At 45.9% G+C, this 8,431-nt stretch overlaps 1 long non-coding RNA gene across 1 annotated transcript; it reads right to left on the reverse strand.

Annotated features, from left to right (window-relative positions):
* Positions 1-1,378: 1,378 nt before the first annotated feature.
* On the reverse strand, positions 1,379-4,338 carry LOC131499362 (uncharacterized). The gene is made up of 2 exons (XR_009255825.1): positions 3,658-4,338; positions 1,379-1,599 (listed from the first exon to the last, which is right to left on the reverse strand). It is a non-coding gene; the product is annotated as an uncharacterized LOC131499362 (long non-coding RNA).
* Between the last annotated feature and the right edge of the window lie 4,093 nt (positions 4,339-8,431).

Below are 8,431 nucleotides of genomic sequence, written 5' to 3' on the forward strand. Positions count from 1 at the left end.
TAGGTGCCCAGTGTTTGGGGCGGATCTTCCTAGTCCCAGGGTCTAGGTGTGGGGGGTGGTTGGGGTGTGCAGGGGGTTGACTCCTGTTGGGGAACCCTCTTTGGTAAAAAGGGAGGGGTAAATGGGAACCACCCCTACTATGATGTTTGACTCAAAGGACAAGGGCACTGAGTGATGGCTCCTATAGAGGGCCAGGCTAGTCCTGAGTCAGGGCTGGGGGACAGGGCACAGGAATCCTGCCTGGTACTCAGAGACACTCCCCCCCCCCCCCCCCCCCCCCGCCCACCTTCCCCCAACAGAGCCCAGCCTTTCTGTAGGGCCTTTCACCTGCTAGGACACCTGGGACAGAATTCCCCAACCAAACAAGGGCTGAAGAAGGCCCAGGGAGTAGCTAGGCATGTCTCCCTGGCGGTGACCTTTGGAGACTCCATGAGCAGGGCTAACAGCTTAGGTCCCCTCCGGCGCTGGGGCACAGGCCAGAGCTGTGAGTCCACACTCCAGCATGGGCCGGGAGGGGCCTTTGGTGGGAAGTCAGGCATCTGGAGAAGGGAGGGGGCAGGCGAGATGAGGCTGTGGAGGTGGGTGCAAGCCAGAGCCCGCTAGGCTAAGGTGGGGTCTTGCCCTCACAACAGGAGGTGGCTCACCTGGTACTCCACTCGTCTCAACGTGGACGGAATAGATGTAGGTCCTGGACTGAGACCTTGCGTGGTCTCCTCTGGCCAGCGTGGCTTCCCTCTCCGTCTTTTTAGAACTCTGGTGGGTTCTACCTGCAGCTCCAACAAGGACCTGCAGGGGGGTGGGGGTCCAGTTCTTTGTCACCCTCTGGTTCCCCAGCCTCCGAGGCTTTGCAGGGTTCAGCTCTGAACGTGTCCAGTGCCAGGGGCTTGTGCTTGTCTCATCAATATGCACAGGGTGGGGTGGGGGTCCGGGGACGAAGGCCTGGGGGGAAGGGCTGCACGCGTAAGCTCAGGTCAGGTGTGGCGAGGAAGTGTTTGGGCACCAGCCCGCTGCAGGCATCAGTGTGGTTTTGTCCCCGCAACCTCCCCCCCCCCCACCCCCGCCCGAGGAGCTGGACACGCCCTCCCCTTCCTGCCGGAAGTCCCCGCTCCTCCTGTGGGTGGCGCTATTTTCTCATGCAGCCAAGTTGCAGACCCGGTGTCTGTCCCGCGGAATCGGAGCTGCAGAATGGGCTCCCCCAGTCATCCTGCTGCCCTCTCGGTATGGGATGCTCTGAGACCCAGTTCAGAACGGTTTCCACCCTGGGAGCGGGTGGGGCCCGAAGTTAACTTGCGGCCCCCCCCCGGGGCCAGTGCAGCAAATTTCCCGTTTATTCCTGCTCGGTAATTAACGCCCTTGCTGCCTGCTCCAGCAGCAGATGTGAGAGATTTAAGGGAATATTTTAATCTGAAATCTAGCAGCACGGAGATAAGAGTGGCATGGTAGACTGGGCTGCAACCGGCATATTTATCGTCCGAGGCTGACCGTCCAACGAGTGAGTTCCGTTCGTCACTTCAGACGGATAGCTCATCGCTCTCCGTGTTTATGATTTCAATTCCTGTCCTTCAACGGGGTTGTGGTGAATTAGCTCGGTGCCATTTTCTAAAATATCAAGCATTTTTATACATTAGGTATAGTGAATGGCAAATACTTGATGTAAAGTCTGCAGTTTTACTCCATAACCAGATTGTAAAATATGAACTGAATTAATCATAACTGCAAAGACTAATGGTACGTTTTCTCTTATTTTATCTTTAGTGCCTTTCAGATCATGTTTTAAAACCTTCCACGTCTGGCGTTGGGAACGCAGCCGCGGCTTGGTGGTGGATAGCAAGAGGCAAAGGTCAGACCGAAGGCTGCGCAAATATTGTGTGCTGGATTTATTGTTTTAATTAAGAGTGTGGCAGTTCATCATAAACTGTTTATGGCGTTTCTGCACAGTGCAGCATTTTGAAATCAGCTGTTTTAATGAAAACATAATGTCATATCTGTCAAAGTTCTAAATATTTTGAAAGTGAAATATGGAAACAAGAACTTTAATTCTGGGTTTACTGAGATTAGCTCATTGAATTGCTTTTAAATCCCTTAAGAGGGTCACATCATGGGTACCGTATGGCTTCCTGTAGGTGACTGGGAAGAAAAAAAATTCCAGGAGGTTCTCAGGCTGGTTGTTTAACAGTGAAAATACAAGTTGAAGGTTAATGTATCGCAAAACAAAACCATTACAGTTGGCGTTGGGGTTTCAGATTAAAGATGCAATAATGGGTGTGCAGAGCCCTGGATGCCCAGTTGTTTGGGGAGACCTAATTGTGTCGAGAGGGAGCCGAGAGCCTCTCAGGGCGGGAGAGAAATGGAGGCGCCCCTGTCCTTTTCCAGTGGTGAAGCCGCCACGTCGCCGTGTTTGCAACTAATTATTTATAATGACCTCAAAGATGATGAGGTTTCATGGACTTTTCAGGCTGAGCAGTTTGCAATCCTAGTAATTCCCTCTCATGGTCGCTGGGCGTCTGTGGAGACATGTCAGCCATTCCTGGTTACATTTGTTAGGGAGTCGGATAAAATATTTGTCTAATCTGGAAATTGTATTTTTAGCTGTACCCTCATTGGAAACAGAAATTAAGCTTGTCATTAGATGCCGGGCCACAGGAGTTGACTGAACAGGGTAATGTATGTTATATTCTGTGCTATACTTGGTCAAGTTTCATATATATCGTATTCCACATTATTTTATTAACTTTAATATCTGCACTTCCTATTACCAGACATGCCCCTCGTTCAAAGCACAGAGGCACAGTTCTCTAATCAGAAGTGACAGGCTATATACTTTCTCTCAGCCATTACTTGGTAGCCTAGAGCAAAGAACTCTGTTTCCTTGAAAATGTTTTGAATTGGGTTATTTTTATTGAAGTATTAAAGTAATTCTTCAGATTTTAGGCTATTATTTAAGTACTTTTGGGAGAATACAATAACCTCTGGATTCTATAGGCTTTGTTACTTTAACAACCCAAGCTGCTAAATGCATCTTTTTAATGCTGGTTATATGAGTGTCTGAGAACTCATCTGACCAGCGGAAGCTAAGAGCATTCAGGTAATTATAGAAAATTAGTAGGCTAAATTAGTTTAGGAAAGCACAAAAGTGTAATATTTAAACCGCTTGCAAAATATAGGCCCTGCTTGCCAGATTTCCAGTGACGAATTAGCATTTCTGATTATTCTGTCTTTGCGTTTTTGGGAATTTGGTTGAAGGAGCCGATAGACTGGTTAAGGAAGCTGAATTAGGCACAGGTTGGTATAATCTGAGAATGGACCCATGAAATCGATAACAGTTCACATCTGTGATGTCGGAGGAGGCAGTAACAGCAAGGGCCAGACTCTGACTGTGGGTGTCAGGCAGGAAAGCCCACGGTTGGATGGGATGGCCCTGGTGTTGGGTGCTTCCAGGAGTCAGAGTTCAAGCCACGAGGGCAGCTTTCTGAAAGGGGCTCCATTTTACCAATAGGAGGTATAAAAAGGAGATGATTCACATGCATGCTCTGAATCAGTGTGCCCGTGACACTTACATGGGGCCATGGTCTTATGGCACTTTGGACGTCCAGGGGTGAGCGTGTCACCAGAGGTTTGAGTAAGAGAACTACCCTTCACGGAACACTCCATACTCACCAAGCCGCAGTCTTTGGCATGTTGTCCATGGAATCTTCCCTATATTGTCCTCCTCTCCTGCCGGGAGAGGCCAAAGAGAGGATGCCATCTGCTCAAGGCCAAGTTAGCAAATGGCAGAGTTAAGATTGGAACTCAAGGTCAAAGTCAAGATTCTTCCGCTCTCCCACTGAACTAGTGAGAAAGGTTCCAGCTCATCTTTTTCCTTTTGTCGTGTCTCAAAGGTAGTTTAGTTTGTAATTGGTCATTTCTGATGGGGCCTAGAGATGAGGCGTCTAGAAGCTTTTAGGAATAACAGTTCGCAACACATGGATAACCAAAAACACCAAACACACAGAAACCCCCCAAAAACCCAGTGAGAAAATCAGCATTAGATCGTTGGAAAAATGGCTGGACCTCATGCCCACACATACCCTTTAGAACGAACTTTCCAGTGTGGGCAAACCAACAAAATTAACCATGTGCTAAGTGCAAATCTAAGAACCAGATAGGGAGTCTGAGCTGCAAGATACCCCAGGATAGTGTTGGAATTCATTTAAAAAACAAAATTTGGGCCAATAATCTAGGCATTCCACTGTGGGATCAAGTAGATGGAACCCAGAATTTCTGAAACTCAGTAAGAACTTGTATACAAAAGATAGGGGGTGGTGGTGGTGGGGAAGAGATGTTAAAGCAAATGGGACTATGAAGGGCATTAAAAGCAATGTGGTTTCCAAAGCAACCAGCTAAACATCAGATAGAACTGAATGCGTGTCACCATTTGTTGACCACTCTGGATGCCATGGTTCTAGCCATTGAAGCAGGGCACGTCCCAACATGCTGAAATGCACTGGCCATATGGCTATGGATGTTATTTCTACTAGCCTATATGTGTGCAAACCTATATGGTTTGAAATTCATGAAGTCTTAGATCTTTATGGTAGCCTGTTAGACTGGTATTGTGACCCCCATTTTATAGATGAGGAAATGACATTGCCTTGATCTCGTAGCCTAAGGAGTCCAGTTAAACAAAGCCCAGTTTAGTTGACACGAAAGGAGAAATAGTGTTTTATTTTTTTTCAACGTTTTTTATTTATTTTTGGGACAGAGAGAGACAGAGCATGAACGGGGGAGGGGCAGAGAGAGAGGGAGACACAGAATCGGAAACAGGCTCCAGGCTCCGAGCCATCAGCCCAGAGCCTGACGCGGGGCTCGAACTCACGGACCGCGAGATCGTGACCTGGCTGAAGTCGGACGCTTAACCGACTGCGCCACCCAGGCGCCCCAGAAATAGTGTTTTAGAAAAAGCGCTTGGAATGTGCTTCATTAGGTGTTCTGCTTAGGACCTGCCTTCCTTCTATCATGATTGACTCTCTGTGAAATGGTTTGTTACCAGTGGTGGAGATGGCGATGTCCATCAAACATTCCCTTCTGTTCTCCCAAATTTCCCAGCTTCCTTGCAAACACAGAGAGTGTGCCTTCTGCTGGCCAAAGGGCTGCTTCTGGGTAAAAGCACAGACTAGCCTGTGTGTGGCTTATCATGGCTTTTTCTGGCTTCCTCTGCGCATAGGGGCCTATGTTGAGAGGTAGGAGCCTTAAGATCAAAGCAGCCTGGGTCACTGAGTCACATGGTATGTAGCACAGCTGTCCTATGAACCTCCCAGACCTTCAGGGGGTTTTGTGAAGCTGGGAAAGTAACCTCGCTGTGCTAAGCTATGGAGGTTCTGGGGTTGTTTGTTACAGTTGCCCAAGCCCGTCCTGTCCTGGCCTACATATCCCTCTAAAAGCAGTTGCTTTGGCAACCCCTCCCCTCTTTCCAGGGCCCAGAAGTAGAGGCTCCTTGTCCTCCTCCTTCTACCTGGTTGACGTCCCATCCTCTTGGGTTTAGCTCAGTGATGACTGACTCCGCGAAGCCATTTATGATCTTGGTGTTAGGGATGTGGTATGAAAATGAATTGTATTGTTTGCGTAGATGTCACCAATGGCTCCTCCTCGCTGAAATTGACTGTAACAAGTGGTTGGAGTTTCCACTGGAGGGTAATTTATATTTATTTGAGCTGCCACCAACTCTTATTTCGTTTGCATAAACTACCCAGGACAGAAGAGGAATCTCCCTGGACCCTGTTTATCTTGTGAAACTGGAGCTTGCTCCACAGAGTGGGTCACTCCTCACGCGGACCTCCCTCCATCCCTTTTAGTGACGAATAATCAGTCATCAGGAGAGGGAATTAGAAAATAGATTTATTGCTATTTCTAAAAGTCAGAACTAGAGGATGAGTAAACATAACAACAGATGTACAAGAACGTAAGTAGAAACACTATTTTACAATAACATGTACTGAAACACATTTATGTACTGGAAACTATGAAAAATAACTCTCTTTAAATGATTTAACATTTGCTCTTCCTTATATACGGTTGAACTTCCAGTGGGAGAACAAAGATGCTCATGGCTCTCTGGGCCTTCCTTCGTGAAAACCCTTCCTTAAAACCTTCTGGAATGTTCCATGAAAGCTGGTGTACAGTTTAGCAGGAAGTAGGGCCTGCCTTCAGTGCCCACATGTCTTCCCAACACCCCCACACATGTGGGATCATTACTGGGGTTCAGAGGGCCCCCAAGGACAAATAAAAAAGTCCTCTGGAACAAAGCGTGTTAGTGAAGTTCCCTTCTGCAGAAAAAAAGAGAGTATGCCTTTCCCTGAGAAGACCTGCATTCTGTGTCTGCCCTCCTGTGAGAAGTCTCTGTTCAGGGTAGCTCTGGGTCAGTCATTTCTGCCAGTGATGGGGATGCAAAGCATTAGGAGGGGAAAAAAAGCTTATTTCAGAGCTTTGGCCCTTTTTTCAGAGGCCTCATCGGGTGGGCCATGTGGTTGGCTGGATTGACAATATCGAAAAGGATTGTAATAAAAGGTCCTGATCTAGACATGTAGACCTACTTCATAGTCCTTGAAAGTGGGTGATATTTGTAGTGTTTTAAAAGTGGATTGGTTGGAAGAGTATTGCCTAGGGGTTTTTGAGGACCCTGAAGACCAGGGGGGGCCTGAAGCCAGCAGAGTGACCTCTGGAGTAATGTGGCCTAGGGTTCGTGATGGCTACACAGAGTTACAACAGCCCAGAAATGAAAAGCTGGCTGACCAGTTCAGTTTGGTCCACATGCTGGGGATGACCATCTTTTTCTGGAAAGGGACCTCTTCTTAACAGCATCGGCTGCTTTGTATTGGTATCTGGGTGACTGTGTAGGCTTCTTCAATTTGGTCCAACCCAATGAGTGGAGAACGATAAGGGAATGGAACGATTTGGGATAAAAGATGACACTGGGCACTCAGATCTCAGATACCCTTGATGCAAACAATCTCTCTTACATTCTCTTCTGGGCACAGCTTGGATGCTGGGGGTCTGGTTTTTAGACCCTTTCCCTCATCTTGTGTAGCTAGCTCAATCTTCTTTTCTTAAGAAAGTGACCTGAATGAAATGTGCATGTGACCACAGAAGTCCCCTCAGAAAAATAAGGACAGAATTTGCAATATTTAGAGGTGAGAATAAAATGTGTGGCTCGTAATCTTTGTTTTTACGTAGGCCAAATCACAAACCCGTGTGTGTGTGTGTGTGTGTGTGTGTGTGTGTGTGTGTGTGTATGCACGCACACATGTAATGCCTAAGTTTAATTGCCTGCTTTGGAAATCCGTGACAGAGAAATAAGATCACATAGGTGTGTGTTGGCTTTTTGCGTACGTTGTATCCCTATTTCGGTGTTATTGAACTGGCTTCTATCTTTCTGTCTTCCACAGTTTCCACTGAGCAACCTCCATACGAAAGCAATATTAAGGACTACATAATTAGCCACCTTAATAAATTTTCCCAAGATGGATAGGCAATGTTTGGCTTTCTTCCGAAGAAAACATTCCTCTAATAGTATTCTGTGGGAAGCTATGGAGGGAACAATGAACAGAAATATCTGGAAATATATTAAGATATATGTGCATATATTGGACATTAGCACCATACACTAAGCATATTGGGAATATGCTTCAAAATATTTCAAACATTGTTGACCTTTGTTATATAATCCCAGGCTCGGGGAAACATATTTGCATAGACTTAGCAATATATTGTAAATAACTACATAGGACAGTGTGTATTTTTCCTTAAGATGCAGTATTATAAGCAAGACATTAAATTATGCCTATCAGACAAAGCAGCCGGATCTCTACATTTTTTTATAGCACATTCTATTGGGAAGACATCCCTGCTTCTAAAAAGCACATGCATTAACTGCCTGATTCATGTGGTGACATGTGGCATATCCAAATGCATTATGGATCTCTCAGGAATAAAAACAACATAGCAAAACCATCACCTTGGGATGTTCATTGAGTGAATATTTTACAGACACACTCCTTTTATATTTATATAATAATTTAGTGTTATGACAATTTTTTTAGCAGAGTTGGCAGTTTTTCTTTTTTATAATGGTATTATATTTGTGAGCCTATTAAGTGCATATGGGATAAACTACAGAAAAAAGTATTTTTCATAATTCCTCAGGGTGCTTGTAGCAAAAAAAAAAAACATATTGGTTTAGAAAAATGTTAATAAAGGTCAAGCAGAACTTTCCAGTGCTTAGCATGACAGCAATGGCAATTTTGAGGCCTTTTTTGAATTGTATATCGAGGAGATGTGGGGATTTATGGGGCTTCCAGGAGGAGAATGGCACCTAATGTCCTTTCTGAAAGGGAGACTGACCCTTCGGCAGGGCTTGTGAGTCTTCAACAAAGAATCACAACAGCGTGTTGCTTTC

The sequence above is a fragment of the Neofelis nebulosa genome, chromosome 17, assembly GCF_028018385.1.
Source record: "Neofelis nebulosa isolate mNeoNeb1 chromosome 17, mNeoNeb1.pri, whole genome shotgun sequence".
NCBI lineage: Eukaryota > Metazoa > Chordata > Mammalia > Carnivora > Felidae > Neofelis > Neofelis nebulosa.